We start from the raw sequence: 23,567 nt of genomic DNA, 5'->3' as shown, positions 1-23,567 counted from the left end.
GTGACTGACATCACAGAGGCCTCGGACACCTAGTTACAGGAGTCTGCATGGCCAATTTTAACTCGCTTGATCCGGCGTAAACCGGCTGGTTTACCTCAAAATTGCAGCGCCGATCTTACTGCCTGTTTCTGAAACTCAGCTGTTGTGTTGCAGTAGTCATTAACGAGGACAGTTTGTCCGGCAGCGAGATAGATAAAGATGTGAAGGGACAATCAGCCTATTTTAGCTCATCCATCCAGTAACAAAAAAACTACAGCCTCACCCCCGCATCACAACATCCAACTGGTGGTTATCTGATTTTAGATTTCTACTTCCCCAACCCTACCTAGAAGCCGATTTATTATGTCTCTGCATAAACTGTTCCAAAGCAGTTTGTACTTTTATTACAGCTATCCTTCTGATACCACACCTCTCTTCAGAGGATAAATATAGGGAATTGTCTCACAGGGCGCTTCACGAGAACACACTGCCCTTCAAAATGAATAAGCGATAGATCTTAGATATAACATAGATAAAATGTAAAAGATCAAAGAGTCAAATCCATTTAGTCTGCGGTTGGTTTTGTCTCTGACTCAGACAGCTTCTGCTAATTTATAGCCTAATTGTCTTCACAAGCTCACTAATCTGAGGTATTTTTTAGACAATGTTCCATTTTAATCTCCAGCCTCACATTCTGAGATCTTAATACCACTTCATCCGATATTTTAGATCAGGGAGCAGAGCCTCAGCAACTTTGAGAGTATTGATGTTTGGCAGAGGAAGTAGTCTGAGGGGAACAGGAAAAGGAAATAGTATTTTTTGAACTTTGCCACCAGCCAGATGGGCCTCAGTGGTCACTTCTGGTACATTCTTTAAACATTGAAGCTGTACAGAATTCAAGCAATTTATGTAAAGAAATCAGGCAATATAATTATAGAATCATAGAATGATAGAATGATACAACACAGAAGAAGGCCTTTCGGCCTATCGTGCTCGTGCCGGCTCTTTGAAAGAGTTATCCAATTAATCCCACTCTCCTTCTCTTTCCCCATATTCCTGCAATTTTTTCCCCTTCATATATTTATACAAATTCCTTCTCAAAGTTACGATTGAATCTGCTTTCATCACCCTTTCAGGCAGTGCATTCCAGATCACAATAATTCTGCAGAATTTTTTTTTCCTTATGTCGCCTCTGGTTCTTTTGCCAATTAACTTAAATCTATGTCCTCTGGTTACTGGCCCTGCTGCCACTTGAAAGAGTTTTTCCTTATTTACTCTATCGAAACCCTTCATGATTTTTAACACCTCTATCAAAACCTTAACCTTCTCTGCTCTAAGGAGAACAATCCCAGCTTCTCTAGTCTCTCCACATAACTGAAGGGCCGTATCCCTGGTATCATTCTAGTAAATCTCCTCTACAACCTCTCCAAGGCCTTGACATCCTTTCTAAAGTGTGGTGCCCAGAATTGGCTGCAATACTCCAGCTGGGGCTGAATCAGTGTTTAGCTTCCTTGCTTTTGTACTCTATACCTCTATTTGTAAAGCCAAGGATCCTGTGTACTTTTTTAACAGCCTTTCTCAACTTGTCCTGGCACCTTCAAATATTTGTGTATCTACACCACCAGGTCTCTCTGTTCCTGCACCCTCTTTAAAATTGTACCATTAACCAATGGCGTTAGCCATAAAGTGTTAATATGAACAGGAGGGGAGCAAAATGAAGAAGGTTTTGGTCCAACAGCTCCATAATCTTCTTGGAACTCGTTTCTCTGAAATTGTCGGGGTTAGACTAGAACATAGATCAGTTTGGAGCCAACACAAAGTTTTGTATGGTGAGGTAAGCTTTCTGCCAGGTGCCAGAAGAACTAAATACAGATATTGTCTCATGTGTTGAGAACAGTTAGAACAAAGCTGTGGAGGTCTCTGGCTGATGTCATTACTCACATTGGTCTCCTCCACTGCATCAACATGACAAATTGTATTGATGGAATTAAGTGAGACTGATCGTAACTGTTGTTCCATCTGTTCACTGGCTATCTGAGAATTAAAACAGCTTAATGTTTCATTTGGCCTCATCTTGTTAAAGTGTAAAATAATCCACCTGCTGAATGGTTGGAGAAGTGCATGTGAAGGCACATGCGAAAGACATGTCCAGTTCATACTGCAAGGTGGGTGTATTATTATATCCCCTGGGTTAGACTGCTGTGTTAGTAGATATTGAGTAACATGAATCAACTCCAAAACATAATGTATGTGGGATCTGCTTATGGGAGTGATTGGTGTAATTGAATCTAAGAAGGTATCTGTGGCAGACCTGAATTTGTAGCAAGTCTTTACCTTTTCTTTGTATGGTCAGTAGTTGTTGGATGTGCAATGGAAGGTTATAAGAACTGGTTGTGGCGAGGGATAGGGTGGAACATGACAATTCAACTTGAGAAGCTGGAAGCTATTGTTTTTAGCGCCTAAGAGTGAGAGTTCATAGAATAAACAAAGATGCTTGGTGGGATGATACATCCACTACTGAAACCAGTTCTCAGTCACTGAGGGGCCGAATTTGGTCAAGGCCTCTGCCCGTCCAAGTGCCGGCCAAAGTGCCGCTGATGGCCGCCAAGGTACTGGACGGTACTTTCGGCGGGGTTTTTGTCACCAAGGGCCCTCGAAGGTTGGCAGGCAGCAAATGAGGGACAAACACTGTTAATCTGGGCGGCAGCCGGCTGGAGCTCTCATTCTCCGTGTCAGAGGCGCTTGTCACCCAAGTGCCGCTGAGGATGGAGTCGGGTCCACGGAGGGTCGAAGACCTAAAAATAAAAATCATTCACAAAAAAGTTAAAAAACCATCGGAAGACCTTTAGTGAACTCCATCAAGGTAAGTCGCTGTGGAAAAAACAAATAAAAATTGTTCGCTAATCTTTTTTCCACGATCTTCCTACTTACCGTCGGGAACAGACCAGCCTCCTCGCAGCGGTCCATCCCTGTTCTGCCGCCGACTCCCGCCTGCACCAATCTGGTATCTCGGGGGGCGGGAGTCTACTTACGCCACTCGGCCGTCCGCTGACATCGACAGGCGCTTCCCGGCGGTTCTCCCCTCCCGCCTGCTCCAGGCCATGTTGAAAGTGGCACTGGGCGGATGTTGCAGAGGAATATCAGCAGCAGTGGGCGGCAGTGGGTGGCAGTGGGCGGTAAGTTGATCAATTTCAGTGCCTGAGATCCTTCCTGTCACTCAATGTCTCTCCCTCCTCCTCAGCTCACTCTCTTTCTGTGAGTCTTCACACCTCCATGAGTATCTTCCTCATCCTGTTGCATGCTCATTCCACTTTGGATGGAAATGTTGCACAGCATGCAGGAAACAATAATGATTTTGTAGACTTTGCCAGAACTGTAAAAGAGATATTAATAAGTGAATTTGCAAAACTGTGGACAATGGATTTCAATGTAGGCAAATGTGAGGTCATTCACTTTGGATCTAAAAAGGATAGATCAGAGTACTTTCTAAATGGTGAAAAGTTAGAAGCAATGGAGATCCAAAGAGACTTAGATGTCCCCATGTACATAGATCATTAAAATGCTGGCCTTTACATCTAGAGAATTAGAATACAAGCGGTTAGAAGTCATGCTACAGCTATACAAAATCTTAGTTAGACCACACCTGTAGTACTGTGTTCAGTTCTGGGCATTACACCTTAGGAAGGATATATTGGCCTTGGAGGGAGTGCAGTGCAGATTTTCTAGAATGATACCTGGATTCCAAGAATTAGTTTACGAGGAGAGATTACACAAACTAGGGTTGTATGCCGTGGAATTTAGAAGATTAAGGGGTGATTTGATCGAAGGAACAGGAGTAGGCCATTTAGCCCCTCGATCCTGTTCCGTCATTCAATGAGATCATGGTTCGTCTGTGACCTAACTGCATATACCCTCCATTTCCTCATATCCCTTAATATCTTTGGTTAATATAAACTAACCCTGTGATTGAAAGATTTATGGAGCGATAACCCTTTCATGTTTAGGTACACATCGGGGATGATATGTGGAGCACTGATGGTCACCTGGACTCATAGGAAACCTGTCAGATGTTAGCCATGGCTCAGTGGTAGCAAAGTTCCACTCTGGTGACTTGAACACATAATCCAGGCTGACGCTTCACTGCAGAGCTGAAGAAGTGCTGCACTGTCGGAGGTACCTCCTTCCAGATGAGACATTAAACCCAGGCCCTATCTGTCCTCTCAAGCAGATGTAAAAGATCCCATGGCATTATTCGAAGAAGAGCAGGGGCGTTCTCCTTGGTGCCCTGGCCAAGATTTATCCCTCAACTACCATCACTAGAATAGATTATCTGGTAATTATCACATTGCTGTTTGTGGGAGCTTGCAGTGCGCAAATTAGCTGCCACGTTTCCTACATTACAACAGTGACTGCACTTCAAAAAGTACTGCATTGGCTGTAAAGCGCTTTGGGACCTTCTGATGTCATGATAGGCGCTATCTAAATGCAAGTACTTTCTGTCACCATGATTGTTGAGTTCGGGAGTTTGACAAGCCTGAAATGGAAACAAAATAGACAAAGATATAATCCACTGTGCGGTGGAGCCAGGAGGTACTGCAGCACAGACTAATCCCCGACACGCACACTGCCAGAATAAATCAGAATAACCTCAGTGTTGGCTCTCTTGACTACCTCATTGCACAACTGACAGCGGCAATCACAGGAACCCAGCTCGCTACATCAGATTACCTATAAAATATGTTGCATCTGGGACTGTAATAATCTACATTCTTTTCAACAAAATCGAAACCTCAGAACATGTGCAATATGGCAGCTGAACTCTCTCCAAAAAACTGAAAACCAACTCACATCCCACAGGGAGTATTAAATCACTCTCCATACTTGTTATACAGCACGACATATCTAGAATTTTTATACATTTATCATCAATAGAACACTTGATGGAGGATTATTTAAATGTGCATTTCCTCTACTCATTAAGATGACTTCCTTACTTATGAATTAAATGGTATTTCTCATTAAAAGATTAAACTAACATTCCACCGTTACACATTTCATATCTTTACTGTACCAATATCATAGGACTGTATCGTACAAATGTTAACATGGTGTGTATTACAGCTTCACACAAAGATTTACTAAATCTTTATATATATATATATATTTGGAAATAGAGTGACAATGTTGTTTGATTTTAGGTCCACAGTTCAAATCCAGCTCAGGAGGACAGAATGAAGGGCATCTCTCTACCCAAAATCCACTATGGGGAAAGAGCGGGGGAGTGGGACTAGCTGAGAGTCGGCATGGGCTTGAGGGGCTGAATGGCCTTTTCCGTGCTGTAACCATTCTATTAGTCCATAATATCTTAATGTCACTGGTGCTAGACATCATGTTGTCACAGTAGAGGGAGTTATACACAAAAAATGTTGCCTCCAGGCTATCTCTAACCAACAGTTCTAATGCATAAAACACGGCAACAGAAGACATGAATAAGCATTCTGGTATGTCCCCTTATAACGTTTAGTACTGGAGCAATATTTATTTTATGGGTTTCCCACTATTAGATCATTGAGGGGTAAAACATCAATTCTCTACCAAAATCAAAATTATAACTTGCTTCAATTGTTATTTTTTTTTTTAACAAGAATGAAGGCATAATCCAAGGTTCCAAATGTACCTTAATTCCAGGTTATTCTATTCAGCAAATACAATCACCAAAAGATATGGAGTAGAAATTCGGTTGCTTAGCGCCCCTGGAAAGGGTGGGAACAGGGACGTTAAAGGGGTCGGAGCCGCGAACACCAGCATTCGCGCCGCTCAACACATTCAGTGTGCCAGTGCCGGTGGCACTGAGCAGTACCGCCCGGGAGTGTCGTGCAGGTGTGCAATGCCTCCAGTTACGACAGCGATGCGATATTTGGTTGGAGCGGCACCTGTAGCGCCCCGTAGTGACATTGCCAGAGAAAGACGGCGGTCAGAGCTGTCCCGGGGCGCTATGGGAAGGAATGAAGAGAAAAGGTAAGTGAAATTGATATTGCTTTGAATTTTTTTTGCGATTCACCTTTATTTGGAGGGGAGTACTTTATTGGGAATGTTTTTTATGCCGATTTTTTTTTTTGCAGGGAGGCCTCTCTTAGGACGCTCTGAAGCCGGCTCTTTAGCAACGGATTTTCAGTTGCTCACCCGGCCTAGCGCCCTAAGAGAGGTGTGGAATGCCTCCCTTCGTGCTCCACTCCGCTCTCAGGGCACAGCAACCAAATTTTTTCCGACCCGCCACCATTAGAGCCCTAAGCGGCCTCCGACTGAATTTTACTCTAAGTATCTCAGTACAAGAGTGTTAAGAGATACATGTTTGCTGGAATATTATTTTTAGGTGTACGGAGGAAACTAATTGGCATGGACTTTAGAGCAGTGGATTACTCAGACTTGTACAGAAATGTTCATTTATATTTATGACCGTTTCCCTTTTTCCTTTTTCTTTCCAATTAAAAATGATGCCTAGATTGTTTTAATGGGAAAATGAATGCATCTCATTCTGGGAAAACTAGGGTCCAAATGCCGGTGTTAAAAATAAAGCCCTGACCTTGCCTTGGTACCTATCCATCTCTGTTGGCTAGATTGGAGCAAATGCATCATAAATGAAATGCAGGCTGGGAGAAACGCCAGCTGAATTCTATTGTATGTGAATCAGCTCAAAGAAGTGATTAGAAAGCACTTATAAATGTGAGTAGAGCTCTCTTGGGAACTGTCGCTGTTGGCAGATTTCGTCTCCAGAGGATCCACATCTGGCTCTTGTTCAGTCACAAAGATGATTGTTTATATGAATGGAACTTCAAACAAAAGTATTACTCTTGAGCTTGGTGCATATTGGACCCTTGACACTGACATATGGCGCAATTAGATCCATGTGGGCTGACTGAGCTCATGATGTGAACCATTCCACTGAAACGACCGATATTGCTGAATCCCTTCAAAATGTCAGTGGCCCATAGCAACATAGAATTACATCGAATTTCCAGCACAGAAACAGACCATTCGGCCCAACTGGTCTATGCTGGTGTTTACTTTTCACATGAGCCTCCTCCCATCCTACTAACCCTATCAGCATAACCTTCTATTCCTTTCTCCCCCATGTGTTTATCTAGCTTCCCCTTAAACACATCTATGCTAGTCACCTCAACGACTCCATGTGGTAGCGAGTTCCACATTCTAACCACTCGCTGGACAAAGAAGTTTCTCCTAAATTCCTTTGTGGATTTATTAATGGCTGTCTTATATTTATGGCTCCTAGTTTTGGATTCCCTGACAAGTGGAAACATCTTCTCTAGGTCTACTCTATCAAACCCTTTCATCATTTTAAAGGTGTCTATCAGGTCACCGTTTAGACCTTCTCTAGAGAAAATCCAATAACATAATTCAGGATCACACTTCTACACTCTGAAACTGATCCTGAGACGCATTCATATTCAGGCCACTTTACTCAGATTCCAAGACACCGCCATTCATTAGTATTCTGCCTGTATGCCCTTTTAGGTGGGAAATGGTGCTTGGGATGGAAAATGGAGTCAAACAGGACAAGTTGGATTTAGTAAATCAAAGCCTTGAGTTATTTCACGAAGCACTCCCAAGTTCTTTATCAACTGCTTGTATAATCCATTGGTACCTTTTAAAGAAAATAAAGCCAGCTACTGAAGTGCTTCCTTAGCACCAAACGCTCATAGCATCTGTTGACTGACACCTACCTCACCACCTGTCTGTTCTCTCTGTGTACAACTCCCGGCTGACTGACATCTCGTTCAGCAATACACTGTTATCTGTATTGATTGACAGCAGCTCCATGGAGCGGAGGGGAAGAGTATGATGGATTACAGCCGTCTTTACTGCTTACCATCAGATCACAGAGTGTTCTGACAAAGGGTTTGCACCCGAAACGCTGACCTCTTTTTGTCTTTGCAGATGCTGCTGGGCCTGCTGTGAATTTCCAGTATTTGTAACTTATTTTTATTTGTAACATTTACTAAGGATTTCAATTCTACTATTCCCATTAGCTTCAGGACAGTGAGTTTAGCGTTTAAGGCCTAGAAATTGGATAAGGCCCAAAAATGGGTGCGTGCAGCGTGAAGCAAGATGTGCCCGTGTCCCTTCAAGGTGGTGCAGGCAGCACACACAATTCGTGCTCCCTGCTCATTATAAAGTTTGGAGCGCTGATCTCAGAGTAAAACATGCTACTGGTTGGCTTAGCACTCAACAGGGAGGTCAATATCGGGTGCAAGCCTGGCCAATAAAGTTTGGCTAGGCTCTCTGCACTACTTAAAGGGGAGGTGCTTTGTTGCAGAAGCACCTCCCCTTTAAGTGTGGAGAAAGTCACAGCCCAACTGCTACGGGAGAGGGTGAGGAGATTTTCCGATGTGGCACTGGAGGCCTTGGTCCTGGGGATTCTACGCGCAGCGGGGCAGGAGGCCTTCAAGACAGAATGCCAGAAGGCTGTGGCAGGAGATAGCTGAAGCTGTAAGTGTGATGACTATTATCCCCAGGACCTGGATTCAGTGCTGCCAGAAGTTTAATTATCTCACACGAGTGGTCAAGGTGAGTGAATGAATCTTCAAATACCATATTCCACCATCTGCACCACTAGCCTCACACAGTGATCACTGCACCACACCCCCCATCACTCACTTACCAACAATCTCTAGCAATCACAACTCATACCTCAGAATCATAGCTTGACCTCACCCTCACACACTTACCGCTGCTGCAAGACTCACACCCACACCTCACACCTTGCACACACTGCCAGCTATTCAACCAAGGCAGGGACATCACCCAAACACATTGCACCACTCTCACTGACACAACCGGCGGAGCAGCAGACAAGTGGAGGGGAAGCCCGAATGCAGAGCCTCACAGAGCTGGAGGAAGCAGTGCTGGAGATCATTGGTGAGGCCATCAGTGAGTCACTGGCGAGCTGGGACATTGAAAGGATTGCTGATGATGACAGTATGCTCAAACCTAATCCTTCTTCTCACATCCCACTGCCCCCTCATCCCACAATGTCTTCTCACTTACAAGCTGCGTATGGTGTATGCATGGATATCTTGCTTCCCACCGCGCCCCTCCCGCCAAACCCCTCGCCATAAGCCGACCCTTGTGCCTTTCTCCTTTCAGATACCCATGAAGTCCCACCAGCACAGACAGTCCCCAAAGTCATGGAGGAGGAGAGTGAAGGAGAAGGAGAGGCACCATCACTCGATCTGACACTCGCCGACACCAGTTCTGATATAGGCACTGCGTGGACTTTCGAGTGCAACATAGAGGCAGGATCTGTACATGGTGATTAATTGGGGATGAGTGGGCTGCAGGCGGGTCAGGGGGCAAGGGTACCTCGGGGGCCAGCTCCCCAGAGGGCGGGTTCACGTGCAAGTTCTGCTGCACAGGGCTCAGATGATAACCTCGATGGGGAGGCCTTCAAAAGAAGGGTGATGGGCATGCCAATGGAAATGCTTGGTACAACGGCAAGCCTGTCAGAGAGCCAGTGTCAAGGAACAAGGAGAAGTCTGGCTCCAACCTTGCACAGGGCTTTGCACGGAGCTTGGAGCCTGTCATTTCGAGGATGGAAATGATGAGCAACTCCATGAAAAACCTTGTGGATATAACCATGACACTGGGTGTGACGGGTGATGTCGCAGCTTCCATTGCAGCACAGGCGGAAGCGACCCAATGTCTGCAGTGGAATCTCAGGCTGCTACCCATGAAGTTGGGTTTATGAGTGTGGAAAGGGGCTCGCAGGGTGTCACAGCAGTCCAGCAATCTGTACTCCAACAGATGGCTAGGATTACTGAGGTGCCTCCCCTGGGGAGTGGAAGTGCCTCCATGGAGCAAGAATCTACTACCCTCTCTCAAGGTGACAGCATTCCTACTCCCACCACTGCAACTCTGCCAGTGCCCTTGCTGTTGCCTGTCATCCAGCCAGCCCATACTACTGCTGCCCATGCCAAGGTGGTGCAATCGACAGCCAGGTCTTCTAGGCCCAGAGCTGCTCTAGATTATCCTGCAAGGCCATCTGCAGCCTTCCACCAGCCATGCTGCTGCCACTGGGGGAGCACATCGTCGGAGCACTAGAATATTAAATGGAACACAAAAGACAAACACTAAGGAAATGCACAAGGGTGATTAGTTGAAGTTGTTTTGAATTGGATTTGATAAATTTCTCGATTTGTTTTGTGGTGGCTCTCATTTCATTTATTGGAACCGGAGTCTGATGAGGCGCTCACGGACTGCCCGTCCGGAATGGGATCTACTGCCTGCCTCCTTCCTTCCTTCCTTTCTCCTCCTCCTGCTCCTCTTCCCCTTCCTCCTGAGGTGGTGACAAGGGTTGCGCCATCATGATGGCCAAATTGTGGAGTATGCAGCAGACCACCACCAAATGGGACACCTGCTCCGGTGAGCACTCGAGCGGTCAAAGCAACAAAACCGTTGCTTGAGCACTTTCGATGGTCTGCACCATGAGGATCCTCATTGCAGCATGGCTCTCATTGTATGAGTTCTGGCCACGAGTGGTAAAGTTGTGGAGGGGAGTCATCAGCCAGGTGCAGAGTGGATAGCTCTTGTCTCCAAGCAGCCACCCTCAGGTTTGATGTGGGAGCTGGAAGATTGCTGCCAGGATAGCGGGCACTAACCATCACAATGCGCTGGATGTGATTGCATACCAACTGCACATTAAGGCTCCAAGTTTCCACACGCGGCAAAACGGGCGCCCCTCGGAGCTGGGCGCCCGTTTTTCACACCGAAAACGGCGCCTGAAAAAAACCGCGCTATTCTCGAGCGCTTTGCAGCTCGATGTCTGCTTGGCGCGACGCCCAGGGGGCGGAGCCTACCACTCGCGCCAATTTTGTAAGTAGGAGGGGGGCGGGTACAATTTAAATTATTTTTTTTCATGCCGGCAACCCTGCGCGTGCGCGTTGGAGCGTTCACGCACGCGCAGTGTGAAGGAAACATTGGCACTCGGTCATTTTAAAACGTGCTGCAGAAAAAGTGAAAATTTGTTTATTGAACCCTTGCAAAGGCTTGTATTTTAATTTTCTTGATATTTCTGTGTGTGAGGGTGAGGGAGTGCATTCTGTAATTAAAGATAGACTGTGATAAACAGAACACATGCACTTGTTTGAGACTATTCAAATTCTTTGTAGCTGTTCAATTTTTAACATTTTTTAATAAAACCACATTGCCCTTCCATGATCAGCACTGAGGCTTCTTGCAGCTTTCTCCCCCTGCCGTCCGTCGGGCCCGACGGCAAACGGCTGCCTCAAGTAATGAGGCTTCCTGCAGCCTTCTCCCTGCCTCCCCCCCACTGCCGTCAGGAACGGCTGCCTGCCTGCCCCTCCCGTCATCGGGACCGACACCACACCGCTGACTGAAAGGCCTGCCTGAAGCACTTTCACACAGGTAGGAACATGGTTTATTTAATCTTTTCTTTGCTTATAAATTTTTATTCAGGTTGGATTTATTTGCATAATATTTGTGTAAGTATAACTAAGGATTTATTGTAGAATTTAATGACTTCCCTTCCCCCCCCCCCTCTTTCCCGACGCCTAATTTGTAACCTGCGCCTGATTTTTTAATGTGTAGACAAGGTTTTTTCAAGCCTACAAAAATCTTCACTTACTCCATTCTAAGTTAGTTTGGAGTACGTTTTCACTGTGGAAATTTTCAAATCAGGCGTCAGTGGCCGGACACGCCCCCTTTTGAAAAAAAAATTCAGTTCCAAAGTGAAACTGTTCTACCTGACTAGAACTGCAGAAAACTAAATGTGGAGAATTCCGATTTCTAAGATACTCCGTTCTACACCAGTTGCTCCTAAAAATCGGGAGCAAATCATGTGGAAACTTGGGGCCTATGTGAAGAGTAACCTTTGCAGTTATGGAACATCTCAGGATTGGTATGTGCGGCGCCCGCAAAGCCATTTGTGTGCAGTTGATGGTGCCCTGCACCACAGGCAAGCCCGATATCCTGGCAAAGCCACATGTGGGCTCCTCCTGCTTCCCTGTGTTCAGAGAGAAGACAATGAAGTCCCTTCTCCTGAAGTACAGAGCCTCTTTGACCTCCCAGATGCAGTGTCAGATAGCGAACTGGGAGATGTTAGCTACGTCTCTTGCTCCAGACTGCAAGTATTGGTGGCGAGAAAATTGAGGGCCACGGTGACAACGCTCCCTCTTAGCTGCATGGCCACGCACCTCTCTGCCAGTCCCATGCAGCCTGGGACCGTTTTTTGAATGTTAAATTTTGCACATGCTGTGACTGGGCCACGCAGATCCCTAGAGGGGCCACCCACCCGGAAAAACATTAGGGGGAACATTGCACGGTGAACATTGCTGGTAGCACCCGTTGCTTTGCACTGAGGCGGCAGGTCTGGTTGCAGGTGGTGGCAGAGTTCTGTGATCATCCTCTTGGTGAAGCAGAGCTTCCTAATACTCTGCTCCTGGCTTAAGCGCAGGTAGAAGTGCTTTCAGAAGACCCTAGGTGGGTAAGGCCTCCTGCTGAGAGCCCTTCTGCTCCTCCTCCCTCTGCGAGCAGCTTGCCCTCTTCTTTGCTGCCTCTGCTCCATCTCCCTGTCATACTCGAGTGCGAGAGGAACTGCAAGTAGAGTCCCAATGACTGGGAGCAAGTAATGTGAGCAGAACCCTTTAAATGAGAAGTAAGGCATTCTCCAGTTGCACCAACACTCCCTGTCACCTCACCAACTTTAAATAATTGTAGAAAGCTCTAGCAGTTGTACAAACTTACACAGAGCCAGTCGAAATGAAAAAAACAAGTCAGCTGCAAGTTGTTACTAATCCCCTTAAATAGTACTGATGGGGAAATTCTTCCTACTGCTGGTCGTGATTTAGAGAGAGCGTTAAAAGGTACAGCATCCAAAATGACAGGTCTTCTGTCAAATCAGAGTTGCACGCCGATTGACATCACGATTTGGCTCATCTACGATTTGGGAAGGTCGGCAATGGCAGCACTGCCGACTTTCCCAAAATGGTGGCTGCTGCGATCTGCGCCGGAAGTGGGCGGAAGCGAGGCAGCCGCCATTTTCTATTCCATACCTTAACAGCCGATGCAAGCAGATCCAATTTCTCAGCCTAAATGTATTATTTTGCACACTGATACATCTTATTGGTTGAACAATTTTTCATGCTTTTAAGAAATCTTGTGCAAAATTGATCATAGCATGTATTGGCATATATTAGTTTGAAAAATAATTTCCATCTGTCCTCCCTCTCTGCCCCTCCCTCTGCCGCCCTATGGTCTATGGTTCTCTGTGTGAGAAATGTTGCTTTGTAACCAGATGCCAGGACGTGCATGAAATCAAATGCTTGACTTGCCGACTGAATAAGTGTTGGCTTCCATGTTATGTTTTTGAGTCTTCTCTGCCCTTCATTCTCTAGATTATTTTGACTCTTGATGCTTAGATCTCTTGCATGGGCGAGTCCCAACACCCCATACCTTTGAGAGTGTTTATCTTAGTCTCGGGATCTTGGCAAACACACCCGGGAAATGAAACAGCAAATCCTATCGATTAATTACTGAACTTGTCCTATGCTTTTCATAGGATTTCTCTCAACTACAATAAGCAAATGGAACATAACGGGTTGGATTTTTGGTTTTGATCTTTTTGGGGCGATAATGATGGTGGGGAGGGAAAGTTAGCACCCTGGAATAATTTGTGCCTCAGTAGGTAAGTTTGGACAGCTGGGCCCTGAGTGTCAGGGGGCGCTGCACTAAGGGAGGCGTTGTACACCTCTCTTGGGCGCTAGCATGGGAAACTCCCGAGCTAAAGAGCTGGGCTGGGAGCGCTCCGAGAGATGCCTGGTTGGGGGGCGGGGGAGGGAGGGGGGAACCTAAAAAAAACACACAGAAACATTCCCAAAATATTGCCCACGCCACCACAACACAAATCACAGAAAAAAATTAAAAGAGAAAACAATCACACTGACCTTAGGTCTGCATGACTCACCTCTTCGCTGACGGGATGGTTGGATTACACTGATTTACCAGGCGGACGGGTTGGGCAGGAGTTCAAACTCGCGCCAGTGTCATAACCAAGGGCATTGCACACCACGCAGCTCTTCCAGGCGGTGGTGCTCCGCGCTGCCGCAAAACCGGACCCGAGGTTCGCTGCGGGGCGCTGGAGGCTGACTACCCGGCCAAAACACCTCACCGCCGCCATTGCCGTCGCTCCAGGGCGAAAAACAGAGTGGAGAAGACCCAAAAATCCAGCCAACATCTTCTGGCCACATTTTAAGTTTCAATCCATTAAGCAAGTGCATTAATAAAAGGCGAACAAGCAAACCAGTAATAGTTAGTACAGCTATTTGCAGTAGAAAGTCTATTATCTAACTCATTATAACGATTGCAAGTCTAGGAACGAAGCTAATCTTTTGCAAATAACTTTCAAGTACACGCAGCGATTTGTTTTTAATTTCTTATCACTGTGGGAGCCTCTAGTAATTTAAGCTGCTCCTTGGAAACTTCAAATTGATTTTTTTTCTTTCAAGAGTTTCAAACTCACCAGTTCCTTCTTTCAAAGAATCTCCAAGTGGATCTCTTCCTCCTCTTAGATATTCTCAAGTTGCTGCTTCAATTCCAACAGTATTGTTTCTATCCTCGGAAAACTTGACTGGAATTTCCTGGATTTTGAATATGTGACTATTAAAAATTAGAAATCAACAGTAAAAGGGAATATTATTTGAATGGGGAGAAATTACAACATGCTGCGGTGCAGAGGGACCTGGGGGTCCTTGTGCATGAATCCCAAAAAGTTTGTTTGCAGGTGCAGCAGGTAATCAGGAAGGTGAATGGAATGTTGGCCTTCATTGCGAGAGGGTTGGAGTACAAAAGCAGGGAGGTCCTGCTGCAACTGTACAGGGTATTGGTGAGGCCGCACCTGGGGTACTGCGTGCAGTTTTAGTCACCTTACTTAAGAAAGGATATACTAGCTTTGGAGGGGGTACAGAGACGATTTACTGGGCTGATTCCGGAGATGAGGGGGTTACCTTATGATGATAGATTGAGTAGACTGGGTCTTTACTCGGTGGAGTTCAGAAGGATGAGGGGTGATCTTATAGAAACATTTAAAATAATGAAAGGGATAGACAAGATAGAGGCAGAGAGGTTGTTTCCACTGGTCGGGGAGACTAGAACTAGGGGGCACAGCCTCAAAACACGGGGGAGCCAATTTAAAACCGAGTTGAGAAGGAATTTCTTCTCCCAGAGGGTTGTGAATCTGTGGAATTCTCTGCCCAAGGAAGCAGTTGAGGCTAGCTCATTGAATGTATTCAAATCACAGATAGATGGATTTTTAACCAATAAGGGAATTAAGGGTTATGGGGAGAGGGCGGGTAAGTGGAGCTGAGTCCACGGCCAGATCAGCCAAGATCTTGTTGAGTGGCGGAGCAGGCTCGAGGGGCTAAATGGCCTACTCCTGTTCCTAATTCTTATGTTCTTATGTTCTTATGTATGTTCAATCACATGCACCCTGAACCAATAACACGATCATGTTTACATTTGAATTACTTCTTTTTGCAGTTTATAACTAACAATACTTGCAACATCGTATTGAGGTGGAGTTAGTACAGGAATCTGAAGGCAGTTGTTTGCACTTTGTGTGTCAGCCAATGGCACAGTGGGTAGCACCCTTGCCTCAGAGACTGGAGCACAAAAATCTCTGCTGACACTCCAGTGCAGTGCTGAGGGAGTGCTGCGCGGTCGAATGGTGCTGTCTTTCACACGAGTTGTTAAACCGAGGCACCTGTCTGCTCTTTCAGGTGGACGTAAAAGGTTCCATGACACTGTTTCGAAGAAGAGCAGGGGAGTTATCCCTGGTGCTCTGGCCAATATTTATCTCTCAATCAACATAACAAAAACAGATTATCTGGTCATCATCACATTCACGATTTGTGGGAGTTTGCTGTGCGCAAATTAGCTGCTGCATTTCCTACATCACAACAGTGACTACACTTCAAAAAGTACTTCATTGGCTGTAAAATGCTTTGCAACGTATGGTGGTTGTGAAAGGTGCCATATAAATGCAAATCTTTCTTTCTTTAAACTGCATAGGACTGGATTGAAAGGGATAGTACTGAACCAAATGGAACAAAAATGCCTCATCTTTGTCATGCTCCAGTTGTTGCTCCCAGCTGGCAGCCTTGCTGAGCCTGAGGATTTTGGATTGAAGGTAAACAAAGACACAATGCTGCAAAAAAGTTACCAACACATAAAAGAAAGAATCTACATTTATATAGTGCCATTCACGATCTCAGGACGTCCCAAATGCTTTACAGCCAATGAAGTTTTAACATAACCCCAACAGGCCACTCATACCCTTTTAGAGACATAGAAACATAGAAACATAGAAAATAGGTGCAGGAACAGGCCATTTGGCCCTTCGAACCTGCATCACCGTTCAATAAGATCATGGCTGATCATTCACTTCAGTACCCCTTTCCTGCTTTCTCTCCACACCCCTTGATCCTTTTAGCCGTAAGGGCCATATCTAACTCCCTCTTGAATATATCCAATTAATTGGCATCAACAACTCTCTGCGGTAGGGAATTCCACAGGTTAGCAACTCTCTGAGTGAAGAATTTCTCCTCATCTCAGTCCTAAATGGCTTACCCCTTATCCTTAGACTGTGTCCTCTGGTTTTGGACTTCCCCAACATCGGGAACATTCTTCCTGCATCTAACCTGCCCAGTCCCGTCAGAATTTTATATGTTTCTATGAAATCCCCTCTCACCCTTCTAAACTCCAGTGAATACAGGCCCAGTTGATCCAGTCTCGCCTCATATGTCAGTCTTGCCATCCCGGGAATCAGTCTGGTGAACCTTCGCTGCACTCCCTCAATAGCAAGAACGTCCTTCCTCAGATTAGAAGACCAAAACTGAACACAATATTCCAGGTGAGGCCTCACCAAGGCCCTATACAACTGCAGTAAGACCTCCCTGTTCCTATACTCAAATCCCCTAGCTATGAAGGCCAACATACCATTTGCCTTCTTCACTGCCTGCTGTACCTGCATGCCAACTTTCAATGACTGATGTAACATGGCACCCAGATCTCGTTGCACCTCCCCTTTTCCTAATCTGCTGCCATTCAGATAATATTATGCCTTCATGTTTTTGCCCCCAAAGTGGATAACCTCACATTTATCCACATTATACTGCATCTGCCATGCATTTGCCCACTCACCTAACCTGTCCAAGTCACCCTGCAGCCTCTTAGCATCCTCCTCACAGCTCACACCGCCACCCAGCTTAGTGTCATCTGAAAACTTGGAGCTATTACACTCAATTCCTTCATCTAAATCGTTAATGTATATTGTAAAGAGCTAGGGACCCAGCACTGAGCCCTGCGGCACCCCACTAGTCACTGCCTGCCATTCTGAAAAGGACACATTTATCCCCACTCTCTGCTTCCTGTCTGCCAACGAGTTCTCTATCCACGTCAGTACATTACCCCCAATACCATGTGCTTTAATTTTGCACATCAATCTCTTGTGCGGGACCTTGTCAAAAGCCTTTTGAAAGTCCAAATATACCACATCCACTGGTTCTCCCTTGTCCACTCTACTAGTTACATCCTCAGAAAATTCCAGAAGATTTGTCAAGCATGATTTCCCTTTCATAAATCCATGCTGACTTGGGCTGATCCTAGCACTGCTTTCCAAATGCGCTGTTATTTTATCTTTAATAATTAATTCCAACATTTTCCCCACTACTGATGTCAGGCTAACCGGTCTATAATTACCCATTTTCTCTCTCCCTCCTTTTTAAAAAAGTGGTGTTACATTAGCTACCCTCCAGTCCATAGGAACTGATCCAGGGTCGATAGACTGTTGGAAAATGATCACCAATGCATCCACTATTTCTAGGGCCACTTCCTTAAGTACACCGGGATGCAGACTATCAGGCCTCGGGGATTTAGCGACCTTCAATCCCATCAATTTCCCTAACATAATTTCCCGCCTAATAAGAATTTCCTTCAGTTCCTCCTTCTCACTAGACCCTCAGTCCCCTAGTATTTCCAGAAGGTTATTTGTGTCTTCCTTCGTGAAGACAGAACCAAAGTATTTGTTCAACTGGTCTGACATTTCTTTGTTCCCCATTACAAATTCACCTGAATCTGATTGAAAGGGACCTACATTTGTCTTCACAAATCTTTTTCTCTTCACATATCTATAGAAGCTTTTGCAGTCAGTTTTTATGTTCCCGGCAAGCTTCCTCTCATACTCTATTTTCTCCCTTCTAATTAAACCCTTTGTCCTCCTCTACTGAATTCTAAATTTCTCCCAGTCCTCAGGTTTTCTGCTTTTTCTGGCCAATTTATATGCCTCTTCCTTGGATTTAACACTATCCTTAATTTCCCTTGTTAGCCACGGTTGAGCCACCTTCCCCGTTTTATTTTTACTCCAGACAGGGATGTACAATTGTTGAAGTTCATCCATGTGATCTTTAAATGTTTGCCATTGCCTATCCACCGTCAACCCTTTAAGTATCATTTGCCAGTCTATTCTAGCCAATTCACGCCTCAAACCATCGAAGTTACCTTTCCTTAAGTTCAGGATCCGAGTCTCTGAATTAACTGTGTCACTCTCCATCTTAATAAAGAATTCTACTATATTATGGTCACTCTTCGCCAAGGAGCCGCGCACAACAAACATAGAAACATAGAAACATAGAAAATAGGTGCAGGAGTAGGCCATTTGGCCCTTTGAGCCTGCACCACCATTCAATAAGATCATGGCTGATCATTCCCTCAGTACCCCTTTCCTGCTTTCTCTCCATACCCCTTGATCCCTTTAGCCGTAAGGGCCATATCTAACTCCCTCTTGAATATATCCAATGAACTGGCATCAACAACTCTCTGCGGCAGGGAATTCCACAGGTTAACAACTCCCTGAGTGAATGCGTTTCTCCTCATCTCAGTCCTAAATGGCCTACCTCTTATCCTAAGACTATGTCCCTTGGTTCTCGACTTCCCCAACATCGGGAACATTCTTCCCACATCTAACCTGCCCAGTCCAGTCAGAATCTAATATGTTTCTATGAGGGGCCCTCTCATCCTTCTAAACTCCAGTGAATAAAGGCCTAGTTGATCCAGACTCTCCTCATATGACAGTCCCGCCATCCCTGGAATCAGTCTGGTGAACCTTCGCTGCACTCGTTCAATAGCAAGAACGTCCTTCCTCAGGTTGGAAGACCAAAACTGAACACAATATTCCAGGTGAGGCCTCACTAAGGCCCTCTACAACTGCAGTAAGACCTCCCTGCTCCTATACTCAAATCCTCTAGCTATGAAGGCCAACATACTATTTGCCTTCTTCACCGCCTGCTGTACCTGCATGCCAACTTTCAATGACTGATGAACCATGACACCCAGGTCTCATTGCACCTTTCCTTTTCCTAATCTGCCACCATTCAGATAATATTCTGCCTTCCTGTTTTTGCCCCCAATATGGATAATCTCACATTTATCCACATTATACTGCATCTGCCATGCACTTGCCCACTTATCTAACCTGTCCAAGTCACCCTGCAGCCTCTTAGCGTCCTCCTCACAGCTCACACCGCCACCCAGTTTAGTGTCATTTGCAAACTTGGAGATATTACACTCAATTCCTTCATCTAAATCGTTAATGTATATTGTAAAGAGCTGGGGTTCCAGCACTGAGCCCTGCGGCACTCCACTAGTCACTGCCTGCCATTCTGAAAAGGACCTGTTTATCCCGACTCTCTGCTTCCTGTCAGCCAACCAGTTCTCTATCCACGTCAGTACATTTCCCCCAATACCATGCGCTTTGATTTTGCACACCAATCTCTTGTGTGGGACCTTGTCAAAAGCCTTTTGAAAGTCCACTGGTTCTCCCTTGTCCACTCTGCTCATTACATTCTCAAAAAATTCCAGAAGATTCGTCAAGCATGATTTCCCTTTCATAAATCCATGCTGACTTGGACCAATCCTGTTACTGCTTTCCAAATGTGCTGCGATTTCATCCTTAATGATTGATTCCAACATTTTCCCCACTACTGATGTCAGGCTAACCGGTCAATATTACCCGTTTTCTCTCTCCCTCCTTTTTTAAAAAGTGGTGTTACATTAGCTACCCTCCAGTCCATAGGCACTGATCCAGTCAATAGGCTGTTGGAAAATGATCACCAATGCATCCACTATTTCTAGGGCCACTTCCTTAAGTACTCTGGGATGCAGACTATCAGGCCCCGGGGATTTATCGGCCTTCAATCCCATCAATTTCCCTAACACAATTTCCCGCCTAATAAGGATATCCTTCAGTTCCTCCTTCTAACTAGACTCACTGTCCCCTGGTACATTTGGAAGATTATTTGTGTCTTCCTTCGTGAAGACAGAACCGAAGTATTTGTTCAATTGGTCTGCCATTTCTTTGTTCCCCATTATAAATTCACCTGAATCCGACTGCAAGGGACCTATGTTTGTCTTCAGTCATCTTTTTCTCTTCACATATTTATGGAAGCTTTTGCAGTCAGTTTTTATGTTCCCTGCAAGCTTCTTCTCGTACTCTATTTTGCCCCTCTTAATTAAACCCTTAGTCCTCCTTTGTTGAATTCTAAATTTCTCCCAAGTCCTCAGGTTTGTTCCTTTTTCTAGCCAATTTATATGCCTCTTCCTTGGTTTTAACACTATCCTTAATTTCCCTTGTTAGCCACGGTTGAGCCACCTTCCCCGTTTTATTTTTACTCCAGACAGGGATGTACAAGATTGCTAATTCGTCCTTTCTCATTACATATTACCCAGTCGAGGATGGCCAACCCTCTAGTTGGTTCCTTGACATATTGGTCTAGAAATCCATCCCTAATACACTGCAGGAAATCCTCCTCCAGTGAGAAAAACCTGTGTAAATGGACCATCGTTTTTACAGCCAACATTGAAGGGATTTTAGAAGAATCCCATATATATTAGAAATCCTCTCTTAAACATGTAGAAGAAGCTATCTGTCCATTTTACAAGTGGCAATTAAAAACTGAACATCAATATTCATTGTGATGGTTAAGTGCTGTTAATATTGCTGCTATACAGATAACTTGTAAGAACATCGGAAAATGGCCATGAAAACGGGCCATTTGGCCATCAACCTCATGTAATCCTTTCTAGCTTCCACTCTGACTAAATTAATTTAATCTCCCAAGGAAATGTGTGCAAGGTTTTTCTCTCCCTTTTCAAAAGGCAAAAATGTGTAAGACTACAGAATATCTGTCTGACTTTACACTTTTCATTTTCATCTTTGACTGGTTGCCTTATGTTTCTGTGGCCCGAGTAATTTGGAAACCATCACCCATGAATCTGGTGCCATGACAGTTGAGGGCCTCTGTAATGCTGCTCTTCAGGCAAGTGCACTGATGCAAATCCAAACTTATGTACGATGTCCCAGGAAGCGGCACCTCAATTTGCAGGTGCAGTGCCTGTTGCAAGTTGTGGGTTAGCTGCCCCCATAAGATATACTTTCAATATAGTCGCAGACTCCAGGGGTCGATTCCAGGACCACTGCTTTTCTTGATATATATTAATGACTTGGAAGTGGGTGAATAGGGAACAATATCAAAATTTGCAGATGACATATAACTTGGAAGTATAGTGAACAGTGAAGAGGATAGTGACAGACTTCAAGAGGACATAGAAAGGCTGGTGGAATGGGCGGACACGTGGCAGATGAAATTTAACGCAGAAAAGTGTGAAGTGATGCATTTTGGTAGAATGAGCAGAGGAAATATAAACTAAAGGGTACAATCCTAAAGGGGATGCATGAACATAGCGACCTGGGGGTATGAGTGCATAAATCATTGAAGGTGGCAGGGCAGCTTGAGAAAGCAGTTAAAAAGGTTTACGGGACCCTGGACTTCATAATTAGAGGTATAGAGTACAAAGTGTAGAAATTATGATGAACCTGTATAAAACACTGGTTTGGCCCCAATTGGAGTACTGTGTCCAATTCTGGGCACCACACTAGGAAGGATGTGAAGGCCTTAGAGAGGGTGCAGAAAAGATTTACGAGAATGATTCAAGAAATGAGGGACTTCAGTTACGTTGATAAACTGGAGAAGCTGGGTTTGTTCTACTTGGAGCAGAGAAGATTGAGAGGAGATTTGATTGAGGTGTTCAAAATCATGAGGGGTCTGGACAAAGTAGATAGAGAGAAACGGTTCCCATTGGTGGAAGGATCGAGAACCAGAGGACACAGATTTAAGGTGATTGGCAAAACAATTAAAAGCGATGTAAGAAACAACTTTTTTACACAGCGAGTGGTTAAGATCTGGAATATACGGCCTGAGAGGGTGGTGGAGGCAGACTCAATCTTATCTTTCAAAAGGGAAGTGGATAAGTATCTAAAAGAAAAAATTTTGCATGACTACGGGGAAAGGGCGTGGGAGTGGGACTAGCTAGGAGAGTCGGCACGGGCTCAACGGGTCGAATGGCTTTCTTCCCTGCTGTAACCATTCTATGGGCCCAAGTTTCGGGCCGCGCCTAGGAAGGCGCAGCCCCGAACTGGACGCCCGTTCTTCGCGCCACAAAGTGCGCCTAAAAAAAACTTCCAGATTCTCCGGCTCCCTGCAGGTCGTTTGCAGCTCGCGCGGCGCAGCAGGAGCTGTAGGGGGCGGAGCCAGGTCCCTGCGCTGAAAACAGTGCTGGGACCTCTGCACATGCGCGCTACAGTGGGCACGCAAGTGCAGTAGCTCCAGGTGCCCGAAACTGTGTGGGAGGGGCCCAAAGCACGCAGCCCCTAGCCCTGGCCGAATGGCCTCACTGGGGCTGCGTGCATAAGGCTTCTCCCACGCCCAGCTCCTGCTTCCTCCGGACCAGACCCGACCCGACTTGACTCCCGCTCCCACCCCCAACCCTCCCCGCCGGACGGCCACCACCCCCCCCCCCGACCCGACCTCCGCTTCCCCCGCTCCCGACCTTCCCCCCCCTCCCCGACTGACCTCCGCTCCCGACCGATCTCCCCCCCCTGACCGATCTCCGCCCCCCCCGACCGACCGACCCCACCTCTCCTCCGCCCCGTCCCGTGCTCCCCCCGATCCGCGCTCCCGACCCCCCCTCCCCTCCGCCCCGACCCGCGCTCCCCCCGATCCGCGCTCCCGACCCCCCCGGACCCCGGACCCGACGCTACCTACCTGTCAATCCAGTAAGTCTAAGCTCGATGTCTTGGGCCCGGCCAGGCCCGGCCCGTTCAGCCTCCCTCTCCTTTCTTTCTCTCTCTCTCTCTCTCTCTCTCCCTTCTCTCTCTCTCTCTCTCTTCCCTCCTTTTCTCCCCCCTTCCCCTCCCTCCCTTCTCCTCCCCCCTCCCCTCCCTCCCTCCCTTCTCTCACCCCCCTCCCCTCCTTCCCTTCTCTCACCCCCCTCCTCCCTCCCTTCTCTCCCCCCCCTCCCTTCTCTCCCCCCTCCCTCCCTTCTCTTCCCCCTCCCTCCCTTCTCTTCCCCCCTCCCTTCCCCACCCTCCCTTCTCTCCCCCTCCCCTCCCTCGTCCTACCTCTCCTCCCCCCCACCCCTCCCTCCTTTCTCACCCCCCCTCC

General features: G+C 46.1%; 1 long non-coding RNA gene across 1 annotated transcript in view; it reads right to left on the bottom strand.

Moving 5' to 3' along the window:
• LOC139227014 (uncharacterized) overlaps positions 1-23,271 on the bottom strand; it is a 77,563-nt gene extending 54,292 nt beyond the window's left edge. Inside the window, exons 1-2 of the long non-coding RNA XR_011587353.1 lie at positions 23,169-23,271; positions 14,534-14,651 (exon numbers count right to left, since the gene is read on the bottom strand). This is a non-coding gene — a long non-coding RNA (uncharacterized lncRNA). The remainder of the gene's footprint in view (positions 1-14,533; positions 14,652-23,168) is intronic.
• Positions 23,272-23,567: the final 296 nt, after the last annotated feature.

Source organism: Pristiophorus japonicus, chromosome 16 (assembly GCF_044704955.1).
Source record: "Pristiophorus japonicus isolate sPriJap1 chromosome 16, sPriJap1.hap1, whole genome shotgun sequence".
Lineage (NCBI taxonomy): Eukaryota > Metazoa > Chordata > Chondrichthyes > Pristiophoridae > Pristiophorus > Pristiophorus japonicus.
This window is presented reverse-complemented; position numbering and strand designations above follow the sequence as displayed.